Here is a 25882-nt window from a genome sequence, read left to right on the forward strand (position 1 = left end):
ATACTACACATATTTGATGTTCAAGCCAATGTTTCAAATTTGAGAACAACGATATACATTTTCAAAATGGAGTCAAATGTTGCTTCAATGAAATGAAAGTTGTTTTATCAGATAACATTTCTTATCAGTAGAATTAAAGATCAGGAAAAGTTAAAGTGGGATTTTAATGAGGGCAAGTGAAAGAATGATGTCAGATGAGCCATGTGTTGCCTGTGTAAGATTGAAAGTACAGTAGAGTATAACTAATTGGTATTTCTTTGCCAGGTATTGAGAGGAAGCCAGCAACTGCTTGGCTCAGACGGCTGCCTGACCTATGTGGGCGGATTTCAAAATTCCCTTCTTACATGACTTTTTATGCAGAAGAAATATCATATGTTACACAAAGGTCTTGTATGACTTTTTTCCCTAATACTATTACAACTTCGGAGTGGAAAATACACAACTTATTCTGGTAAAAAATACTTGAATCTCGTGTTTCCCTTTTCAGCATGACCCTAATGTGTGCTATAAATATAAATCTGAAGCCGTTGTTGTGGCATTTTTGCAGGGCAAGTTCATTATATACAGTGAAGAAAATAATTATTTGAATACCTTGCTATAGTGCAAGTTCTCCCACCTAGAAATCATGGAGGGGTCCGAAATTTTCATCGTTGGTGCATCTCCACTGTGAGAGAGATAATCTAAAAAGAAAAATCCAGAAGTCACAATGTATGATTTTTTAATGATTTATTTGTGTGATACAGCTTCAAATAAGTATTTGAACACCCGAGAAGGCCAATGTTAATATTTGGTACAGTAGCCTTTGTTTGCAATTACAGAGGTCAAACGTTTCCACTAGTTGCTCACCAGGTTTGCACACACTGCAGGGGGGATTTTGGCCCACTCCTCCACACAGATATTCTCTAGATCAGATGAGTTTCTGGGCTGTCACTGAGAAACACAGAGTTTCAGCTCCCTCCAAAGATTTTCTATCGGGTTTAGGTCTGGAGACTGGATAGGCCAAGCCAGAACCTTGACATGCTTCTTACGGAGCCACTCCATGGTATTCCTGGCTGCGTGCTTCTTGGCATTGTCATGTTGAAAGACCCAGCCACGACCCATCTTCAACGCTCTGACTGAGGGAAAGAGTTTTTTCCCCAAAATGTCACAATATATGGCCGCAGTCATCCTCTTCTTAATACAGTGCAGTCGTCCTGTCCCATGTACAGAAAAAACACCTCCAAAGCATGATGCTACCGCCTCCATGCTTCACCTCATGCTAGGGATGGTGTCCTTGGGAAGGAACTCATCATTTGTCTTCTTTCCAACACAGTTAGTGGAATTATGACCAAATGTTCCATTTTGGTCTCATCTGACCAGAAAACCTTTTTCCATGAATCCTCTGTATCATACAAATGTTCATTACCAAACTTACGACGAGCCTTGACATGTGCTGGTTTAAGCAGGAGAACCTTCCATGCCGTGCATTATTTCAAACCATGACGTCTTAGTGTATTACCAACAGTCACATTGGAAACAGTGGTCCCAGCTCTTTTCAGGTCATTGACCAAGTCCTGTTGTGTAGTCCTGGGCTGATTTCTCACCTTTCTAAGGATCATTGAGACCCCACGAGGTTTATATCTTGCATGGGTCTCCACTCCGATTGAGAGTGACTGTCATGTTTAGCTTCCTTCATTTTCTAATGATTGCTCCAACAGCGGACGTTTTTTCACCAAGCTGCTTGGGAATTTCTCCGTAGCCCTTTCCAACCTTGTGGTGTTGTAAAATTTGTCTCTGGTGTCTTTGGACAGCTCTTTGGTCTTGGCCACGTTACAAGTTTGAGTTTTACTGATTGTATGTGGTGAGCAGGTGTCTTTATGCAGCTAACGACCACACACAGGTGCATCTGATTCAGCATAAGACATGGAGTGGAGGTGGACTTTTAAAGGCGGACTAACAGGTCTTTGAGGGTCAGAATTCGAGCTGATAGACAGGTGTTCAAATACTTATTTGTGGCTGTATCACACAAATAAATAGTTAAAAAACATACATTGTGATTTCTGGATTTTTCTTTTGAGATTATCTCTCTCACAGTGGACATGCACCTACGATGAAAATTTCAGACCCCTTCATGATTTCTAAGTGGGAGAACTTGCAATATAGCAGGGTGTTCAAACACTTATTTTCTTCACTGTATATATATATATATATATATATATATATATATATATATATATATATATAATTTTTGGGAGTAAATATATTATATATTCAAACTAAATACTTCTAATTGTCATATAACAATTAGAATTTCATGATTAAGAGTACAAGATGACTTCATTAGAGGGGAGATCACATTGTTTATATTATGCTTTCAAATGTAATATTCTTGATATTATTTTTTGTTTTGCTTGTCCTTAACACCTTCCTTAGAATTATCTACCCTCTTTTTCTTTTCTATATTTTGTGAATTCATAACTTTTCAAATCTTTTTGTTAGTGCATTTTTTCATTTTCAATGTGTTTCCCAGCTTTGGGCACTTTGTGAACTATACAGTATTCTTCTTGTTATGTTATGTTTCTCAATGCCTTCATAATCATTTAATCTTTTTGGAGAATTAATTTAATTTATTAAAGCCCTGTATGTTTATGTTTGTAGAACAACCAGGCCTGATAAGTGAACACTTTAGTTAATGAGGTTGTGATTTAAATTGTGATATTTTAATTACTTGTTGTAAAAATAGGGGAGGGGTGAGAAAGGTTGAGTGTATAATTCAAAACAGCCTCAAGAATAGTTCCAGTAATTATTAAAGAGTAAAAAAAATAATTTTCTTTTTATCTTTGTATCAGTGAAATTTCTAACTCCTCAGAGGCACAAATAATGAGCTTCTACCTGGAAAAAAAAAAAAAGCGCTCCAGGATGTTGCGTTCCTGCTTCAATTCATGTCGTTGGCACTGGATGGAAATTCAATCCCTTTTATTGGCAGTGTTTGATTTCCTCTTCAGTAGTGTAAGGCCTTGCCATATTTTGTGTGGCCAGCCCAACTGAGTCAGCAGGGGGGGGAGCACCATAGTGTATGTTCAAGGCCATCAGAAAACATTTTTGACATATATTGACCATATATCAAACGCTTAGTCATGATTCCAACAAAAGGTAAGCTGATCTGAAACATGATGTACAGTGTAGTGAGTGTCCGTGAACACCAAAGGTCCAAAGTGAAGAATTTTTCCCAGAGGAAAATCATTAATTATAATATATATATTATTATTATTAAATTGATGCTTTTCAGGGTGTTGCAATTGTAAACCCTTTATTAATTGTAGCGGCAATCTTCTTCTTTTCCTTTCGGCTTGTTCCGTTAGGGGTCAGCACAATGCGTCATCTTTTTCCATTTTAGCCTATCTCCTGCATCCTCTTCTCTAACCCCAAGTGGCTCATGTCTTCCCTCTCAACATCCATGAACCTTCTCTTTGGTCTTCCTCTCACTCTCTCGCCTCTGGACAAGTCCAAACCATCAAAGTTTGCTCTTTCAAACCTTGTTTCCAAAACATTCAATTTTGGCTGTCCCGCTAATGAGCTAATTTCTAATCCAAATGAGCTCATTTCTAATCCTATCCAACCTGCTCATTCCAAGTGAGAACCTCAACATCTTCATTTTTCCTCCCGTTCTGCTTCATGTTGTTTCTTCAGTGTCACTTTCTCCAATCCGTACATCATGGCCAGCCTCACCACTGTTTTAAAGCAGGGTTCATACTCAGTCTGACCCAAAAACTTTAAGGGCTTTTTAGGGGCATTCTTAGGGGCTGACACGAAAAATTTCGGGCCGACACGGAAAAAAATTAGGGCTGACACAAAAAATTTAGGGCCATCGTGGGAAATCAAGAGTAAGGAAAAAAGACTCACCCAATGGTGCCATCAACCGTTCTTGGTTCATCAAATGTTCCAGTATCTCAGTACCTGTGACATGATCACCTGTCGCCCCTTGTGGTAGTTCTCATTGATATGACCATTCTCAATGTCTTCACATAACAGTCTACAGAAAAACAGATTCTAACTACAATTGCAACTATATACACAAATGTCTTCTACTGATGTCTGTTTCAGCACCCCTACTCTAGCTCCTTGAGCCTACCCAGTGCCTCCTCTAATTGTTGCTGCAGAGGTGCCAAAGTGGCTCTCTTGTCCTTTGCGCTGCCTCTGAGTGCATTGGCCTCAGTGATAAACCTCAGATTCCTCTTTTCTTCTATCTCCTCACACAGCCTGTCAGCCTTCTTAAAAAGCGTAGATATGTTAGTCTCTATTCTGGCTTTTTTGGCTTTGAGGCAGTAGAGAGGGCAACGATCCCAAATGTAGCCAGGTACGAAGTCTTCCTTTCCCCACAGTGGTAGTTTTTATCAATGTCACTGTCTGGGAACATGACTGCAAACACTTTCGAATTATTTTCACAAGATTTGTAACTGTAATGGCTCCCGAACTCCTTACTTTCAACCCAAGCATATTGAAAAATGCACTTCCCCATGATACAAGTTGGATCAATGAAAGAACTACGCTACGTCGTAACGAAGACGAAGTCAAATGCCTACTCACGGAAACAAACAATGGAATATCGACAAGATTGTGACAAGTTGTCAACACAGTGACTTCCAATGACAATTTCCGGCTGTTTTGGACGCCAGACGGATCGCTATTTTTTTAAAATAAAAGATAATTTTTTTAGGGAGAATTTTGGCGGTAGAGGTCCTCCCTTTGATTTTTTTTAATTTAAGGCCTTTTTAGGGGCTTGACTGGTTTTCGCGGATTTTTAAGGACTTTCAGGAGCCCCTAAATGCACCTTCGAAAATTTAGGGGTTTTAGGGACTTCTAGGGCCGCGTGCAAACCCTGTAAAGACTTTGCCCTTCATCCTGGCGGAGACTTCTGTCATAAAGAACACCAGACAGCTTCCACCAACTGTTCCGGCCCGCTTGGACCTGTTTCTTCACTTCCTTACCACACTCTCCATTGCTCTGGATTGTTGACCCCAAGTATTTGAAGTCGTCCACCCTCGCTACCTCTTGTCCCTGAAGCCTCACTCTTCCCCCTCCACGCCTCTCATTCACGCACATATATTCTGCTTTACTTTGGCTAACCTTTATTCCTCTCCTTTCCAGTGTATGTCTCCATCTTTCTAATTGTTCCTCCATCTGCTCCCTGCTTTCATTGCATATCACAATATCATCTGCGAACATCATAGTCCAAGGGGATTCCAGTCTAATCTCGTCTGTCACCCGATCCATTACTACCGCAAACAAGAAGAGGCTCAGCACGGATCCCTGATGCAGTCCCATCTCCACCTTAAATTCTTCTGACACACCAAAGGCACACTTCACTGCTGTTTGCAGCCCTCATACATGTCTTGTACTATTACAACATATTTTTCCGCCACACCAGACTTACGCATGCAGTACTACAGTTCCTCTCTTGGTACTCTGTCATAGGCTTTATCTAGATCCACAAAGACACAATGTAGCTCCATCTGACCTTCTCTGTACTTTTCCAATAGCATCTTCAAGGCGAATAATGCATCTGTGGTACTCTTTTTAGGCATGAAACCATACTGTTGCTCGCAGATACTTACTTCTGTCCTGAGTCTAGCCTCCACTACTCTTTCCCATAACGTCATTGTGTGGCTCATCAACTTTATTCCTCTATACTTCCCACACCTCTGAACATCGGGTTTGTTCTTAAAAATTGGAACTAGCACACTTTTTCTCCATTCTTCAAGCATCTTCTCACCCAGTAGTATTCTATTGAATGAGTTGATCAAAACCTCGACAGCCATCCCTCCAAATTGCTTCCATATCTCCACAGGTATGTCATCAAGACCAACTTCTTCTTCTTTTCCTTTCGGCTTGTCCCGTTAGGGGTCGCCACAGCGTGTCATCTTTTGCCATCTTAGCCTATCTCCTGCATCTTCCTCTCTAACCCCAACTGCCCTCATGTCTTCCCTCACCACATCCATAAACCTTCTCTTTGGTCTTCTTCTCGCTCTTTTGCCTGGGAGCTCCATCCTCAGCATCCTACTACCAATATACTCACTCTCTCTCCTCTGAACATGTCCAAACCATCGAAGTCTGCTCTCTCGAATCTTGTCTCCAAAACATCCAGCTTTGGCTGTCCCTCTAATGAGGTCATTTCTAATCCTATCCAACCTGGTCACTCCGAGCGAGAACCTCAACATCTTCATTTCTGCCACCTCCAGTTCAGCTTCCTGTTGTTTCTTCAGTGCCACCGTCTCTAATCCGTACATCATGGCCGGCCTCACCACTGTTTTGTAAACTTTGCCCTTCATCCTAGCATACACTCTTCTGTCACATAACACACCAGACACCTTTCGCCAGCTGTTCCAACCTGCTTGGACCCGTTTCTTCACTTCCTGACCACACTCTCCATTGCTCTGTATTGTTGACCCCAAGTATTTGAAGTCGTCCACCCTCGCTATCTGTTCTCCCTGTAGCCTCACTCTTCCCCCTCCACTTTTCTCATTCACGCACATATATTCTGTTTTACTTCGGCTAATCTTCATTCCTCTCCTTTCCAGTGCATGTCTCCATCTTTCCAATTGTTCCTCTGCATGCTCCCTGCTTTCACTGCATATGACAATATCATCTGCGAACATCATGGTCCAAGGGGATTCCAGTCTAACCTCATCTGTCAGCCTATCCATTACCACTGCAAACAGGAAGGGGCTCAGAGCTGATCCCTGATGCAGTCCCACCTCCACCTTAAATTCCTCTGTCACACCTAAGGCACACCTCACCATTGTTCTGCTGCCATCATACATGTCCTGTACTATTTTAACATACTTCTCTGCCACACCAGACTTACGCATGCAGTACCACAGTTCCTCTCTTGGTACTCTGTCATAGGCTTTCTCTAGATCCACAAAGACACAATGTAGCTCCTTCTGACCTTCTCTGTACTTTTCCACGAGCATCCTCAAGGCAAATAATGCATTTGTGGTACTCTTTCTAGGCATGAAACCATACTGTTGCTCGCAGATACTTACTTCTGTCCTGAGTCTAGCCTCCACTACTCTTTCCCATAACTTCATTGTGTGGCTCATCAACTTTATTCCTCTATAGTTCCCACAGCTCTGAACATCCCCTTTGTTCTTAAAAATGGGAACTAGAACACTTTTCCTCCATTCTTCAGGCATCTTTTCGCCCGCTAGTATTCTGTTGAATAAGTTGGTCAAAAACTCCACAGCCATCTCTCCAAATTGCTTCCATACCTCTATCGGTATGTCATCAAGACCAACTGCCTTTCCATTTTTCATCCTTTGTAGTCCCTTTCTAACTTCCCCCTTACTGATCATTGCCACTTTCTGGTCCTTCACACTTGCCTCTTCAACTCTTCCTTCTCTCTCATTTTCTTCATTCATCAACTTCTCAAAGTATTCTTTCCATCTATTTAGCACATTACTGGCACCAGTCAACACATTTCCATCTCTATCCTTAAGCACCCTTACCTGCTGCACATCCTTCCCATCTCTATCCCTCTGTCTCGCCAACCTGTAAAGTTCCTTTTGTCCTTCTTTCATATCCAACCTGGTGTACATGTGGTCATATACCTCTTGTTTACCCTTTGGCACCTCTACCTTTTGTCATGCTCCTGGATTCCAGCCAGGGCTGGGCGTGGCCAGCTAATCTGAAGGTGCACACCTGCGCCTCATGACCTTTGATTAAGACCCAGTACATATAGGACCCGGGGGACGACTATTACTCTGCTAGATCGTTGCCTCTCATGCCTCGTTCCCGCACTACCGTACTCCTGACGTCTACCTCCCGTGTACCGACCAACGCCTGTCTCCCGACCTACCCCGTAAGCCTGCCGTTACTGATCTTGCTGCTTGTTTGGACTGACTCCCTGGTAACGGACATTGGAACGAATAAAGGCTTATTCCGCACTGCTTACCTCTCACCTGAGTCGTGCATTTGGGTCCTCCCCCGAGTCTCGTCCGTGACACCTTTGCCATACGTTGCTTCTCAATGTATTCCTTTCGGCTCTCCTCAGTCCTCTCAGTGTCCCACTTCTTCTTCGGTAATCGCTTTCCTTGTATGACTTCCTTTATTTTGGCGTTCCACCACCAATTCTCCTTCTCCCCTTTCCTACCAGAAGACACACCAAGTAATCTCCGGCCTGTCTCTCTGATCACCTTGGCTGTAGTAGTCCAGTCTTCCGGGAGCTTCTCCTGTCCATCGAGAGCCTGTCTTACCTCTTTCCGAAAGGCCTCATAACATTTTTCCTTTCTCAGCTTCCACCACATGGTTCTCTGCTCTACCTTTGTCTTCTTAATTTTCCTACCCACCACCAGAGTTGTCCTACACACCACCATCCTGTGTTGTCGAGCTACACTCTCCCCTACCACTACCTTACAGTCAGTAACCTTCAGATTACATCGTCTGCACAAAATATAATCCACCTGTGTGGCTCTACCTCTGCTCTTGTAGGTCCCTCTATGTTCCTGTCTCTTCTGAAAATAAGTGTTCGCCACTGCCAATTGCATCCTTTTTGCAAAGTCTACCACCATCTGCCCCTCAAAGTTCATTTCCGGGATGCCGTACTTACTCATCAGTTCTTCATCACCCCTCTTTCCATCACCAACACACCCATTACAATCTGCACCAATCACAACTTTCGTGTCTGGGATGATCAGAACTACTTCAGTGAGTTCCTTCCAGAATTTCTCTTTCATCTCTAGGTCACATCCTACCAGTGGGGCATAGCTGCCAATCACATTATACATAACAATTTCATACTCAATTTCAAATTTCAGTCTCATCACTCAATCTGATACTCTTTTCACCTCCAAGACAATAATATTTAACACCCTGAACTGCCATGCAAATTTACAAAACTATTGTATGGTAAAAGTATATTACAAAAAAAAAAATAGAACAAGTCCCGCTTTAATGACGTGCTATTTATAAGCGACTACAGATAGCAGAGAAATAAAGAATAGCATAAATCGTGGGTTTCGCTTATCCAGATACGCACTGTTGGTAGATGTGTTATTTATGAGGATTGCAATCTTTTCCTAAGATTCCAAATGGTTGGAATTAAATTGCAAAAAACAGATGAAGTTTGACTGGAATCCCCTTGAACTATGATGTTCGCAGATGATATTGTGATCAGCAGTGAAAACAGGGAGCAGGTAGAGGAACAATTAAAAAGATGGAGGCATGGACTGGAAAGGAGAGGAATGAAGATTAGCCAGAGTAAAACAGAGTACATATGCATGAATGAGAGGGGCAGTGGGTGAAGAGTGAAGCTCCAGGGAGAAGTAATAGTAAGGGTGGATGACTTCAAATACTTGTGGTCAAATATACAGAGCAATGGGAGTGTGGTAAAAAAGTTAAGAAACAGGTCCAAGCGTGGTGGAACAGTTGGCGGAAGGTGTCTGGTGTACTACGTGACAGAAGAGTCTCCGCTAGGATGAAGGGCAAAGACTATAAAAAGTGGTGAGGCCGGCGATGATGTACAGATTATAGACGGTAGCAATGAAGAAACAACAGGAAGCAGAATTTGAGGTAGCAGAAATTAACATGTTGAGGTTCTTGCTCGGAGTGAGCAGATTGGATAGGATTAGAAATTAGCTCTTTACAGCGACAGCCAAAGTTGGATGTTTTGGAGACCAAGTTAGAGAGACCAGACTTAGAAGGTTTGGACATGTTCAGAGAGGAGAGAGTGAATATATTGGTAGAAGGATGGTGAGGATGGAGTTGTCAGGCAAAAGAGCGAGAGGAAGACCAAAGAAAAGGTTGATGGATGTTGTGAGGGAGGACATTAAGGCTGTGGGTGTTAAAGAGGAAGATACACGAGATAGGCTAAGATGGAAAAAATTACACGCTGTGGTGACCTCTAATCAGGACAAGCCGAAAGGAAAAGAAGAAGAAGTTTTGAAAAGAAAATTAATTAGTTCAAGTGTTCGAGTGCTTGGTTTGCACGTGAGGAGTAGTGTGGTCAATACCCGTGTTCTCCACTCAACTGCTGTTTGCCTGATCTTCAGCCTGCTAGAACACGCCTTTATGCACACACGCGCAGTGACACGTCAGGAGAGGCCAGCATTGGTCAAACAAACAAACAATTGACACACATAATCAACGTATTGGCCACACCTGAATCGGGCAACAAGATGGATGAGAGACCAACCTCTTTTTATTTGTTTTTTTGTCCACAGGGTGACGCGATCGGCCAAAATTACCTAAGGCGACTAATGCATTGGGCACCCCAGGTTTATATTATTGGTTGTTTTGTTGTAGCTGTTGTTGAGTGTCTGCATTTTCTGCTTGACTTTAGGTTATGTGCGAAAGTCCTTTCCACTTGTTAGTTTAGTTTAATTTTTTTTTATTGTTTATTTTATTGTTGGATTATTGTAAGATTATTAATATTATCAGCAGTTTTAGTAGTAGTAGATTTGACTTGGCCATATTTTACTGAACAGGAAGGAAAATGCATGTTCTCCTTCCCTATGTTACAGTGAACTCTAGTTATTTATCTGTAGTCACCATCACTCTACTATTCCCTTGGCGTCACAAAAAAAAAAACATGCACAGAGAAAGTGTGTCATAAATATTGACATTTCATTGTGACAGCTGCAAACTGCAAGGTTCCTCAATGTAGCCCATCCACTGCCACCACCTCCTCCCCCCTGAAGCAAGTGCAGACGTAAACAAACAAACACTCAAACACAAATGTGTGTACACACACACACACACGCACATACACGGGCAAGCAAACAGAAGACACTGTTGAAAGGGTATAGAGTGGTGAGAACAACACTCGACTCAAAATAGTGGCTGTCACAAAGAAACGTTTGAGCTATAGCTGATGGCGCGGTGCGCAAAAAAAAAAAAGAAATTGTGTACTGTAGTCAGAAACTTCAACAATTGTACAGACGCATACAGTATGTGCACAGAACAAATGCTGGAGGTTAATGGCAAAGCGCTGACAAGCAATATGCAGCTGGCAATCAAACAACTGACCCGAGCAACCCGAGCCGCTCCTGTTGGACACTCAATAAAATCTTTACGGTTCTTGCTCTGACATTGAGAAATAATGCCTGAAAGTTTAAAAGACATTTGATAAAAAGTATGTCAAGCAGACCACCAAAAAGTTGCTCTCGCCAACCTATAGACTTGCAGTACTATCTGGGTCTGAAATTCATTTAACGTTCATTTACATTCCATTGTCATGAAGTTCAAAGATGGCTTATCTAGCTACCATCATGACGAACAGATGTCCAATGTCAAGCCATCCGTTTAACCCTGTAGAGCAGGGGTCTCAAACTGGCCGTTTGTGGCCCCTGCCTTAATATGCAAGTTAAACGTTAGTGCGGCCCTCGAGTTTCTAAAAGAATGGACCTTTTGCAGTGTTGTGTCCAGAGCTGACAAATCTACCAATCACGGTGGGGTGTATAGCTCTCGGGGCCCCAACATCGACCGGGCTCAATGCAAACAGAGAAACATTTTTCAATGAGTGAAGGTTACAGCAGCACTGCCATCGAGGCTTATTCGTAGTTTTGCACACAACTTGTTTTCACCGCTGTCCTTGTTTATTTTATTTTGTGTTAAAAAATTAAAAAAAGATGCTGGAGCAGATTGGATTTTTCTTTTCATTTCTAATTTTGTATGTGTGCCAAAGTTGCAGTGCAGCCTCAGCCAGACTCTGCCTCCAGCGGCCCCAAGGTAAATTGAGTTTGAGACCCCTGCTGTAGAGCCACAACAGTTCTTGCTTGAGTTGAACAAAACAAGGCCAACTCGTCAGTCCAGTACTCATCCATTGTTATTTTTTATTTATTTACCCTTTACCCTTGCCTTTTGAGATTCTACGCAACCTTCGCGGTAACTTCTTTTGTCGGAAAACAGTCTTTAAGATGGAAGGTTTGTTCCCCTGTACTGAACTCAAAAGTGACATTTTAAAAATCTTTCATTGTATCCACAAACAAGAATTTTGGTTGTGTTTTAAACCAAGCCTCCTCTCACCAGAGTTGCTTCCTAATGGAAAAGTCATCACCTCCACCTCTGAGCATCCTTTGTGAGGTGTCTTCGACAGAGACGATAGAGGAAGTATCCTGAAGGTGAGTGATGCCTCGGACGACAGCTCAATCTCATCAACAACCAGGCAGGGCTTTAAGTTATGGAGTGGGATCGCCAATGGCCAAACCACTTCATCACATGCGCAGTCTTCATCTAGCTCTAATGTAATTAGTGTGGATCTCCTCGGCCTTGCTTTGGTCTTGGGCTGTTTGCTAAATGTAATTAGAATAAACAAGCATTAAAATTAAAAGAAAAATGGAGGTCTGTAAAAAATGTGACAAGAAAGGCTCTGTTATTACCAGAGTAGCTGAAAAACATCCACACTCCAATTATCCTTGAAAGGGAGTTATATTACCTGGAGCTTTTCAGGTGAAGCTGCCAACCTGTATGCAAAATGTTGATGATTAGAACACTGTGATGTTATATTTTATTTAAAATCACAGCTATCTGTTGGGGGTAGGGTGGGGGATCAAGTGTTCACAGCTGCACCGTGTCTACCGTTTGATTGAGGGCAGGTTTCAAGCTGCAACAACACATTGAAAGGAGGCAGTGAGCCTAAATCACACAGTGGAGCAGTATGTATTGCAATTTGTATAACATATAGTTGCTTTAATCTCAAACAGATTGAACCGCAGGACCATTCGTTGTACCAATCATTCAAGCAAAGCCGAAAGAGACTGTTCCAAAAAGAGAAAAACACACTGGTCAATCATCACAACATAGTGTACTATATAGTAGGAGGTCTTGTATACTAACTAGTAAGTGAAATATATCAAGGACTAAAGAATTTGTTTTGAAAGCAGTGTTTATTGGTGATCTTGTACACTAATTTTACATTAAGTGAGGTATTAGAGAGATGAACAGAGCTGCCGACTAATAAAAAATAAAATAATAATAAATAAATAAATAAATAAATAAATATCCATACTTTTAATAGTGAGTGTTGGCAGGAAAAGAATAAAAGGGTCCAAGGAAGATGGAACACCTGACGGAAGGTGTCAGCCATGTTATGTGATGGAAGAGTCTCTGCTAGGATGAAGGCCAAAATGTATAAGACAGTCGTGAGGCTGTTGTGTCGTGAATTGTCGCTGCCTCGGTTGGGTGGCACAGGAGGGGCAGATGGCACCCTTTTTTCCACTTGTTGAGTTACAGTACTTTTTTCAATGTTTTTTGATGTAGTTAATTCATGCAGTATAATCATATATGTATTTAGTTTTTAATTGTATTTGGTGTTCTTCCATCATAAGCTATAACAAGTTCATCAGGACTTCTTACTTTCTAATGGTGTCTTTGTCACCTACAAGGGGTGCTTTAAGCCATAGCTAGTCTATTCCTTTCAGATGATCTCAGCATTTCTAGCATTCCTTAATCGTAAAACATTCTGTCAAATATCCTCAGTTTTAGCTAGCCCCAGAGACTGGCTGGCGGCTATAAACACTTTCAGGCGACCAGTTGCTTTCAAGTGTCATTCGTCTGTAATCTAAGAAAGGTCCCTCAGAGAGGTATTTCAGAGCTCAGCTTTTTCCAAGTGTTATCTCTCAGTATCGTTGACAATTTAGTTATATTAAATGCTTCAATAAGAGGAACACCAGTAAAGAATAGTTCATAGTAATGAATTATATTATTATTTCCTCCCAAGATTGATCTTCCACAAGGCCAGCCATGATGCAGGGATTAGAGACAGTGGCACTGAAGAGACAACAGGAAGCACAGCTGGAGTTGGAGGAAATGAAGATGATGGGGTTCATCTAGGAGTGACTAGGTTGGATCAAATTGGAAATGAGCTCATCGGAGGACAAGCCAATGTTAAATGTTTTGGAGACAAAGTTAGATGGAGCAGACTTCGATGGTTTGTACATGTCTAGAAGCGAGAGAGTGAGTCTATTGGTAGAAGGGTGCTGAGGATGGAGTTGCCAAGCAAAACAGCGAGAGGAAGACCAAAGAGATGCGTGATGATATGACACGCATTGGCGACTCCTAACGGAAAAAGTCAAAAGGAAAAGAAGAGGATGATCTATATTTTCACAATTTTGTCAAGAATATTCCCCTAAACCTACCACAATTGTACAGCCTGTATTCACCTTAGGGGTGCTTCAGCATCCCCCCAAAAATGGGATGAGACACCCTTATGGTGATTGTTGCCTGACAGACCGATGACTATGTGTGTGCTTCACACTAACAGTTTGGAAATTTCACAGTGTTTAGGCTGAATGGCGATAAGAGTTGTTAGCTGCGCACTAACTGCATTTCGTCAAATGCTTGTCCAGTTTTGATTACACTGCCCTTCTTACTGAATTCACAATCGCTGCCTCAGAGGTCAGTGTAGTTTACCACATCTTAAAAACATCACTATAGCTGCCACCTCAGTCAACAAGCTGATTGGAGCACCCTTTTTTATTTTTTTAACCGCCCACAATTGGATCAGCAAAATGGATTTAGAGGATGACATACCCACGTGGATCCATCTACCTCGCAAGGTTATCCGTCGCACTTACTGGACACACGGGGGAGGGGGGCGTCTTACTGATGTCTAGCAGACTTGAGGGCCATCAATAAGCGTTACAAATGGCCAAGAATATTATCAGCGTCAAAAAGACCCACGGTAGGGATGTCAAACAAATTTTTGGCGCGGGCCTCATCATAGATATAAAGTTATAATAAATGTATAATTTTATCAAATACATAACAAATTGATGGATGACTAGTTTTGAAATCAGAAGCGAATGAAAACTGTAGAACTATAATGAATTTTATTTTCAAACGGTGACCCAAAACAATTCAAATGCTTGCAATTCTCAAACAATGGTGTTATTTTATCAACAAACACGAAGTCAACACACATGATGACGGACCACGTTAATTGATGTGCCAGGCTGGATCTGGCACAAATTGGAATTATACACGCCGAAACACAAACACACTAATCGATAAAAATGTTAATATTAGCATAAGTTAAATGAATTATGTCTTTCAGGCCTCCTTGGTAGCAGTGTACTTGGGTAAACAAGAATCAATCGGCACACTGACTGGTCACAATGGGTGTGCTCATGCACTGACTGGTAACAGAGACCAATTACTTTAGACCCTTATTCACTAATGGGCTAGTTAGTGAGACCAAACAACTATGCAGTAGGTGTTATTCTACACTAATTAGGAAGTGAGATTAAGAACTGTCAGAGTGACAACACCCACTGCTGTTGAATAGACCAATGCCTATATCGGATGTGTCAGACCTAGCGGACTCGAGTCACCTGACTTGGATTTGACTCAACTAATCGCTGATTTTATGACTTGTGACTTGCTTGGCTAAAACTTGTAAAATACTGACTTAGACTTGGCATCCACGAGATTCGACTTGATTTAGACTTGAACAATATGATTTATTTCATACTCTCAATACCGTGTACCTTTGGTTTTTTGAAAGACAAGGACCGAGGCTGCCTGCCTGGAAGATCTTGGGTAATTGCATTGGGATTCACAGATAATATTTTTGTTGAAATTGGGGGAAATATGAGCAACATGCAACATTTACAACTCAAATGTAAAAGAAAGAACTTTGATGAGGTGTACCTTCATTTTTTGAACACAGCAAAACATCCCTGGTGATTAGTGGGTGTGTGCAAAGTCAAAAGAAAGTCATATTACCTTGCATCTGGGTCCTTTAAGTAGAGTGAGACTACTGGTGCTAGACTCTCCTGGAGCAGTTTTTCGGATGTGCTGCATAAAGTTTTTTAAGAAAGGCTAAAAAAATATCAATTTCCAGGCACAAAGGTGAGTTGAAACAAACAAAACATGGCTTTTATATTTCACTTCCCCAAAATGACCGAAGCAATAGATTTCTTTACATTAATCAGTAGTATGTTTGTTTGCCGCTTTCACCAAGACTTCCAATTCCCTCACTTCAAACTTAATTTTGAGCTTATGGTGCTCTCCCAAATATTCCATGATAAAAGCCATACAATCTACCTAAAGCACAAAACCGTCTTATGAATATGGCTGTCTCCACCACTTTTACAGCTCTTGTCAACAGACCACAATCTTTTATAGAGTGAGGGGGCATGAAATTTACTGTCCATTATTTAGGATCTTAGTAAATCCAGTTGTCAGTGGTGTTTTCGCCACCAATCAACACATCCATTAAAAGTGCAGACAACAGTCTACCAGAAATAATGATTATAAAGGATATTCAGTGAATGTATTCGACATCTGGTAAAAATAAAAAAAAGTGAAACTGAAGGCAAACCTCACAGCAGTGAATTCAAAGTATATGGTGTGTGTGCATATGTGTGTGTGTGCAAGACTGAGTTTGAAGTTGCAAAAGTAAACATTGTTTGGCTAGACCGTTCCACTGGGAAATGCATACAATTTACACAGCCTATCAACCACCAATTACTTTTGGGACTGTCACCTGTTTGACTTTCCAGCTTTTTTCATTTGCAACAAAAGGGAAAATAAGAGGAGAAGCATTTCAACAAAGTTATCTTTTCTACTTTTTGTGGTCGTCGAACCTGTTGACAATGAATATTTGGAATAGTCTCATGAGAAATTCTTTCATTTCTTGCCAAAATAATACAAAGTACAGAACAAACAAAGAATACATATTCACAGGTTGAGGTCTTTCCTAATACTGGTAAATCAATGCTGTTCCAACACATGAAGGAGAACCTCAATGGAAATCAAGAAATGAGAATTGCATTTGCCCCTGTATTGTATCGACCAGGAGTTCCACTTGAGGAACAAGATCAGTAAAGTGTATTGACATTATCTTGTGTGATTAAATTTATTGATGAAATTCTTGAGATTCAAGGCCAAACTCTTAAATAAAGCCTCAAAAGAGATCTTGCACATTTACCTACATATTTTATAATCAAAACTGCTCTTGTGGAAATCCGTGTAGTTTTTGTTGTGTTCTGCGAGGATACAAACTATCTAGTGTACAACCAAACAAGCCCGACAAGAAACATTACTTCTTCAGTGGAGGTGACGTACAACTCCGCTTGAGATAAATTTGACAAACTACTACTACTACTATTATTACTACTACTACTTCTACTACTACTACTACCATTACTGTTTGGTAAAACAATATTTGCTGCTTTTAAGGCAAAGGGTACAACATATTTTTAGGAGTATGTTAGTATGATATTTTAAACTTTGAGAACAGTCAATACAGAGGACATAAGCTTTCACCTTTACTTTTCAGTAAAAGAATGTGCAAGTATGTCACAACAAAAACAATGACGTAACACCAGTCTGGTTTTGAAAGTCAATTTTTACACATTTTTAAAGTGTATCCTCAAAGGCACATTTTCTATTTTTACTAAACACCATGAAAGGGTATTGGAATGAACACCAACTAAAACACTTAACTGTGAATCCAGACTGAAACAATCCCCCCCCCATCCCCCCGCCATCCATTTTGTTCCACTTTTCTGAGTTTGGGTCACGAGGCTAGTTGCTTTAGCAGGGAAGCCTAGACTTCCCTCTCCCCAGCCACTTCCTCCGTCTCTTCCAGTGGGATCCCAAGGCCAACCAAGAAATGTAGTCTCTCCAGCATGTCCTGGGTTGTGCCTGGTGTTTCCTCCTGGTTGGACACACCTGAAACACCTCACCAGGGAGGAGTCCAGGAGGAACCCTGAACAGATGCGCAAGTCACCTTATTTCAGTGTGGAAGAGCAGCAGCCCTTTTGGATTATCGAGGCGCTCACCCTATCTCTAAGCGAGAGCCCGGACACCTTGCGAAGGAAACGCAATTCTGCCACTTGTATCCAAGATCTTGTTCTTTCGGTCACAACCCACAGCTCGTAATCAAACGTGAGGGAAGGAACGTAGATCGACCGGTAAATTGAGAGCTTCGGCTTTTGGCTTAGCTCCTTCTTCACAACAATGGACAAATACTAATTCCGCATCACTGCAGACACTCCACTGATCAACTTGTCCATCTCCCATTCCATTCTTCCCTCACTTGTTAACAAGATCCAGAGACACTTGAACTTTTTCACTTTGGGCAGGATCTCATCCCAATCCTGGAGAGGGAGCTCTACAAACCAGACATAAAGTCATAGAGGTTCTATGACTCAGCTGGGCCTAGAAATTTTGTCCATAAAGGTTATGAACAGCATTGATGATTGCTTACCGCTTATCATCACAAGGGTCGCGGGAGTGCTGGAACCTAGCCCTATCGCGATGGGCAGGAAGTGGGGTACACCCAGTACTGGTTGACAGCCAATTGCAGGGCACATAGAGAAAGACAACAGTCGCACTCAAAAGCACACCTAAGGGAAATATAGAGTCACAATTAATACCGGCTATTGGGATGTGGTAGGAAACTGGAGTGCCCGGAGAAAACCCACGCAGGCACGCGAAAAACATGCAAAGTCCACAGAGGCGGGTCTGGGATTGAACCCGGGACCTCAGAGCTGTGAGGCCAACACTTTACAGCTGATCCACCTTGCCGTCCCATTGAATAATCATTTTTTTAAATTTGCAATGGATTAATTGATCATTCATTTTACCCAGAGTCAAAATGTCCATGCCAACAAAAGACTTTGGGTTAGTCTGTTTCCAACACTAAATTAAGATGTAGCTAAAGCACTACCTCATAATTTAATTTCAGTTTTAGAGTAGTTTCACCCTTGTTTGCTGGACACTCCTGTTGAAATACAATCCTCAGCAATAACTATTGTGTCTTTACTTCTTGTTGTGAGGGTTATCTCATCTGACTGGAGCGTTCCAGCTGGGATGTGACACTTAACACCGTCTGACCCACAACAATTTGCGGTTGTCCTCGAGTCCACGCCGGACTGCTCAGGACCCCCACCACCAAGCCGCCTTCGCGTCACGAATCGATTTTTATGATCCATCCCTCCCGCACGCCTCCCTGCGCAATCAGTCTTCATCACAGTGAGTTGCACGTCACAGCTCTGCGCTTGACAGATTAAACCTGGCACACTCAGCAGAGATTGCACCACCCCGCCTCACATCATGGGGAGACGGGAGGGAAATTACTCGAGTGATTTACGAGACAACATAATTGTTATTGCATTAGTTGAATCATACTTTACATCGCTTCATTTGAATCTGAGAATGGAAATCATCCTTACTATCCCCTTGACTTTGATTCCTGTCAGATCGGCACCGTTTGAGTGAGGAGAATATCAGTGGTCATTTATTCAATATAGTTATGGTTTGGCAGTGTAAACATATATACGCATACTGTTTGAGCATTATACACTTCTCCCCCCCCCATTCAGATAAGTCAGCAAAGGCCCAATTGTCAGATGTATCACTTTATATGGGATATGTTCAGAGGGGATTAGCTTTCCCGATATGATGAGTAAAACAACTGGGTCGACAACTATAAATGTAGCCAATTCTGTGATTCTGTGGATTCTGTGATTGTGATGAGTAACAGAAAGCAAGTCAGCTACACACCAATACTGTTAATTGGGGGGAATTTAAGCATTTGACCCCACACAGCCCTTGTGATCAAAGTCACCACAACCTTGAATATGACATTTCTAAAGAATTACAGGATATATTGCGGTGTGTAAAGTTTTAACAGTCATTTTTCCACCCCAATCTGTTCAGACAACGATTGTGAGAAGTGAGCAAGTGACAAACGTCAGTGTTTAAACTGTTCAATGTTGGAAATCCTTATGCATGAGGTCAACATGGAGATCAGCCAACCGACAAACTCGGATTGCGGTGTGAACTGGAAGACTATTCAGATTTAGATTCAGAAAACTTTATCTCCAGTTAAAGTGGGACTGTCAACATTCTAAAATAGATATTGTAATGAAAAATACATATAACAGTATTCACTTCAATGTCTATACGGGAAAAAAAAATGAGCGGAGAGCGCATAATCCATGCACAAAGTTGCGCAGTTGAGTGTCCCTCAACATCCAAGTGGTGGCCATATTAGTCGCGTCTTCTGTCCTTGACGTCATCCTCACTTCCGCCGTTGAAAACGCGCAGTGCCTGCTACTACGGAAGCCGAACAACAGTGATATTCGGATTTTTCCGACGCCCCTTCTGACACCGAAGCTCTTTTCGAAAAGGACAACACCACACAACTGAGTGAAGTTACCGGGGAAATATTACATATTGTTTTGAGCCCTCAGGACAACATTACACTATTGTTTCGAGCCATATTCAGATTATATCCGATCACGGCCAAACCGCATCCCGTCCGATCAATTTCCGTGGTAGAGATGAGCCACCACGGCTCATCGCAGCCGGCCGGTGTGGCTTATGACATAGCGGAGCGGTGCTGCTTTAGTCACAGTTGAGCCTGGGCGCTTTATGCGCACACGCGACTGAGTAACGCATTCTTGGCTGGGTTCTTCAGAGCCGCCCCCATCGCAAACCCCGACGTGCAGCCTTCGCAGTAGCTGTGACCGCCGAACGCGGCACCTCAGCCGGTGTGGCTGAGTTTCTGCGCCCGTGGTGGCATATAAGGAGAAGGTGGAGCCGAGCTCTTCTGCTTTTAGGGCTATGTTCAAAGTTGCAGCAGTACGCGTTGAACACTATCGAGACAAGGCTGAGTGAGACATTGTTGGCTGGGTGACACGCACATCGACACATTTCATACGCGGATCTTTTGTTACGTTATGAGAGGGACCGATTTCGTGGTCCGCCCCAAACTATTTTTTTTTTTTAGCTGTATTCACACCTACCTGTTATTTGGAACCCACGAAACTCTCGTCCTCTGCACCCGTGCAATCCATTTTCACAACGAACAGGGTCTCTTTCAAACTTATGAAGGGTAATTCCATTCTCCCGAGTGTTCAAGCAATGTCCAGCAATGCAATGAGCTGGCATTTTGGCTAACACGAAGGAACAACGAGCTACCTTCCCGGAGGTTAAACTAATGGAAACAAACGAGTCCACGAGGGGGCGCCGCTGTCCTTTACATCACTTCCTGCTTCTTCTCGAAAACTAATCCCTGAGAGTATTTTCATGGCAGGAGTTACAAAAAGCTGTATACGTCAAAATCATGTTTTGTGGTGAAAAAACATGGGACCATATTGGCAGTGGGTTTTTCATTAATAATATACCAAAAATCATCCGTTTGACGACACTTGAGCTTTAAAGACACATAAGGATACCCAGTGGGGAATTTAAACATTTGTCCCTCCTTACAATCAAAGTCGGCAAAGGCCCGATTATCGGATGTATCCAGAGATTATCTTGGGTGTGTTGGGTGTTCCCCCCCCATTATCCATTGACCAACAATCATAAATTTTAACCCTGTTGAATAAGTTTAAATCTCTGTGTACGCGCTACACAGACTAATAGAAAGATAAACTCTGTGATTTAGTTTGCTACTGTAACATAGTTCCAAACGAGCTAGGTGTTCGCCTCACTCCTTGAATTCATTTTCTGCAAGTACTTTTCTTTTTATTCTTTGCATTTAGCGTCACTACGGAATCTGGATGCCCTCTGGCAACGTGCTGCCTGTCACAACTCAGTCTTGGTAAGTTGTCAGAGATCCACAGTAGTGGGCAAGGCAAGTTGATTTGTACAGCACCATTTATACACAAGCCACATTCATTAACGATAAAAAGGCAAAAAATATATTTTTTTCCATGTTTTGGGGATGTTGACTTCCAATTGTCAGTTGATAGCGGATTTGGGTTTCCATGTCTGGTGAGCTCATCTCCAGTACACATAAGTGGACAAGACAAATAAGTGCACATGAGATTTGTTACGTCATCAGGTGTGGGCTTGGTCAGTTTAAGAAAAAAAACCAAAGAGGTGGAAGACTACCAGAGGTGATTGTCATGACAACACGACCATGTGTGCCACACTTGTGTGTCATCTCCACAATGGAGGATAGATGGACAGACGTTCCGCCTGAGCAGCAGTGGTTCAGTGCCGCAACATTGTCGCAGTCATTCCGCTCTTCCATCCACGCAGCGTTTGGCTGAGTTTGACACATTTTAGGAAGCTGACCTTGAAATAAAAATGCCACGATGCTGGTGGAAATCAATTGCATGAAGGAACTTCGCCCTACTTGAAATGCATCAGTATTTTGAAAGAGGTCGCTGTGTTTTGACTCATCTAGTGTTTTGTTTTGTGAAACTAAAGATGTAATTGTGTGACGTGCCTATAACATAAAACCAATTCATTTCTTTGTATTTGCATTTTCTTTGTAGTCTGTTTTTATAGTGAGTTAGTTGTTTTCAACATAATTTATTTGTTTGGGGTGGGCTGTAATGGATTGGTGGCATTTCAATTCGATGAAGAAAATTTACATAATATCTGAATAAATTGATTTAGGAGTTTTTTTTTTTTTTTACAGAATGAAATCAACTCATAAGTCCAGTAACCAATGTCCAGCTCAAGTTTTAAAAGGTTAAAATGATACAAGTGGCTATAATTTAAATCAGATTTATCAGAAAATCGCTTTAAAAGATTTGATTGAAGATTTAGATCTTCTGTGTGTTCAACTTTGGTGGCAGCACTGCATATAAGAAATATTAACGGATGTACATTTTGTCTTATGGAAGTTTGTGATGCATACAATATTTGAAAATAGGAGCACTCTGCTGTGTCGTTTGTTCATATTGATACGGCATGAAACAGTGAGTGATGTATGTGGTGCCTTTTTAAGGGGGTGAAAAAATGCAGGTTGACAGTTGTGAGAGTGTTTGAGCACCATCAACTCTCTGGAGAAGTCGGATGCTTTCGAGCCCTGAGAGCACGCTGGCGCATTTTTAGGAGAAGCATCTGTCAGGAGCTTTATAACTCACAGCAAAACACCAAAGCTTGATCCGCGGCCTCCTCCTCTTGTCTCGCCACCCTGTGGGCTTCTTTGCACTCATGGATGATCTTGCCTGATGGCGACTTCGACGACAGCCGCGGTGGAATGCCTTACGCGGCTTGTGGGAGTTATTATCATCACTAGTTTCAAAAAGAGAAAAACTCTTCTTGGACTGAAAGGCAATGCACAATGTCTTATTATACCTTTGGCAAATACCACAGTAATAGCATAGCAGCACCGGTGTATGTGGCAACTGTACAGGAATAAGGAATAATATATGAGATTGTGAAAGGCAAACTGAAAATAAAAAAAATGGAAACTATACCTACAGAAGTGAATCTGGGTAGCAATAAGAATAATCAGCAGCACTACATGCAGGAAAAGTATATGGTACATGTATCAATAATTAGTGCATAATTCACTGGCATCATGCGGAAACCTCACTTGTCAGGAAAAAAAAACGCTTGTTGAGCCATTAGCATTGCATCATCAAAGAAAGCAAGCAGTTTTATTTTAGTCCAAATGTAATTAAAAATATAAATAAATAACATACCGACGTGGAGACTTACCAACAGTTTTGATTTGTGAAAAAAATCTATAGTAAACTAACCACATCTAGAAATCGGAGGTTTTGGCAGTATACCGGTGAAGAGTAGAGCTGCAGCTACTGTATCCAAATAGTTTTAGAATATATTATCCTAAAAGCAAAGGACTATTAGTTTTCAGGATGCTTCAGGTTCAACTACATCAGTTTTTCCTTGTGCAAATCATGAATACTTGTGAAAAAATAGACTGTTTTTTTTCCAGAAATGATTAAAATTCACTCAGTGACAGTTTGGGGGGGCTACATTTGCCTGACTTCTGTACAGGCGCTTCCCACTTAATTATGGCGTGAGTGTGAGTGTCAATACTGTCTGTACAGTATGAGGGTGAAATGACAGGATTGGACGATTTTAAGTTAAACAATGGTTCTGAAATGATCAATTAACAAATGACTTAGATTATTTTCAATTAATTAATTTCAATTTCAAGTCATCGATTCAATTTGTTAAAGTTGTGGAAAAAGTTGTTGCACTTTTAGATTAGAAGTTTCCCTTGATTTAAAGCTTTAAGTCGGTATATAGAGAAGTAACTGTGGAGAACAGCAAGACTATTTCGAGGCATTGTATGTAGCATACATAGGAGGCCCCGAAGCTCAGTGGTTAGAGCACTGGTTTGGTAAACCGGGGTTGTGGGTTCATATCCCACTGAGGCCTCCACTCCCTGAAAAGGGTTGCGTCAGGAAGGGTATCCGGGGTAAAAATTGTGCCAAACATATATGTGCGTTCATCTGAGATGACACGCTGTGGCGACCCCGAAAAGGGGCAAGCCAAAAGAAAGGAAAAAAACAAGTATGTAGCACACCTATAATACATAGTTACAGAAAAAATACAAAAAAAACCTACCATTTCTCAATGCATTCTTCCCTTTCCTATTTGAAAAACACTGTTTGGATTTAAAAGGTTCCATATCCCGTTCTGCATAATTGCAAGCTGTGCCCTTTAGCTAATGTGGGATGCCCTTTAGTATCCGGCGTCAGGGGTAATCCTACCAATCATACGTTTCAATCAAACAGGTGCAATGCTGATAAATCCCACTTATAGCTTTAAGGGTGCCGACAATTTGCAGATAGACATCAGAAAATTAATATTTTTGGGGGGGCATGTTTGCCAATTATAGAAATGTATTTTGCTGAAGCGGAAAAAACGAAATGCTTCATATCGTGTGTGTATCTATGTGTTTTTAATTGAAAGGAAACTACCATTTAATTAACAATTGACCGGGAGGAAATGAGTTTTATTGACTTGTTTGCTCAGGGACAACAGTCATCGGTGCTTGTGTGCCTCATCACTTGACTACTGCGAGGAGACGGGTTATCGGCAAATATTGCGCATAAGAATCAATGCTCACGGTCAATACGCAGACTTCTTCAGGGGAAGGGAACCGGCGAACGCAGTAATGGGGCCCAAATCGTGACAAATTTGTGTACTTAACGTTGTGACACCAGGAGGACCTGCTGTCCATTGCTTGCATGCTAATGCTTGAAGATGGCATTATTGTAAAAGTTTTATTTCATCAAGCGCATATTCCACGAGCCATTCCATTCCATTTTCTGTACCAATTACCCTCACTAGTGTCACAGGAGTCCTCCAGCCAATCCCAGCTGGCTAGAGACAAGAGGCAGGGTACACAAACTGGTCGCCAGCCAATCGTAGGGCACATATAAACAAGCAACCATTTGCTCTCACATTCATGCCTACAGGCAATTTAGAATCTGCAATGAACCTACCATGCATGTTTTTGCGATGACCCATTAAAAAAAAACATGCTGGCACAGGAAGAACATCAAAACTCCATCCAGGCAAGGCCAGATCTGAACGCGACTCCTCCGAACTCTGAGGGAGTTGTGCTAAACAGTTGTTTACCATGGCCCCAAAAATCCACAATCCATGAAGTCAAAGTAGAAATGTCCCTGAATACTGGCCAGAAGTGTTCGTTTATTCAACTACGTTGATTGTTGGGACAGGGCATCAACATAATTGCAATTTTATTACAATTTTACAAGTACACCAGAACCTCAAAGTTCAAATACGATTCCTTCTTGTGAAGTGTTCAAAGTCCGATGTGTTCAACCTCCAGAGCATTTTTTTCCATAGGAAATAATGTAAATGAGTTTAATCTGTTCCCAACGTCCTAATGAAAAATTCCCATTCTAATTCCTATTTATGTAAAAATATGTACACTAATGTCACCCTCCATAATTTGATTGGGTATTTCTCCACTAGCGTCACCATTTCTTCCATTATCTGTGGCCTTTGCTTTGTAATGCTAGTCACTCCTTTGGTAACACTATCTGCCTTTTATTACATTTTTATTCTTTAGCATAGACGAAATAGTCGACTTAGGCATAAGATACGATTTACCAAGAGCCATAATCAGTACGCACTACATTATCTCCTTAGTTAAATCCACTGTGGTTCGCACAACTTTCCTCTTTTCTTTGCTCCTGGTAGC

The sequence above is a fragment of the Syngnathoides biaculeatus genome, chromosome 17 (assembly GCF_019802595.1).
Source record: "Syngnathoides biaculeatus isolate LvHL_M chromosome 17, ASM1980259v1, whole genome shotgun sequence".
NCBI classification, from domain to species: domain Eukaryota; kingdom Metazoa; phylum Chordata; class Actinopteri; order Syngnathiformes; family Syngnathidae; genus Syngnathoides; species Syngnathoides biaculeatus.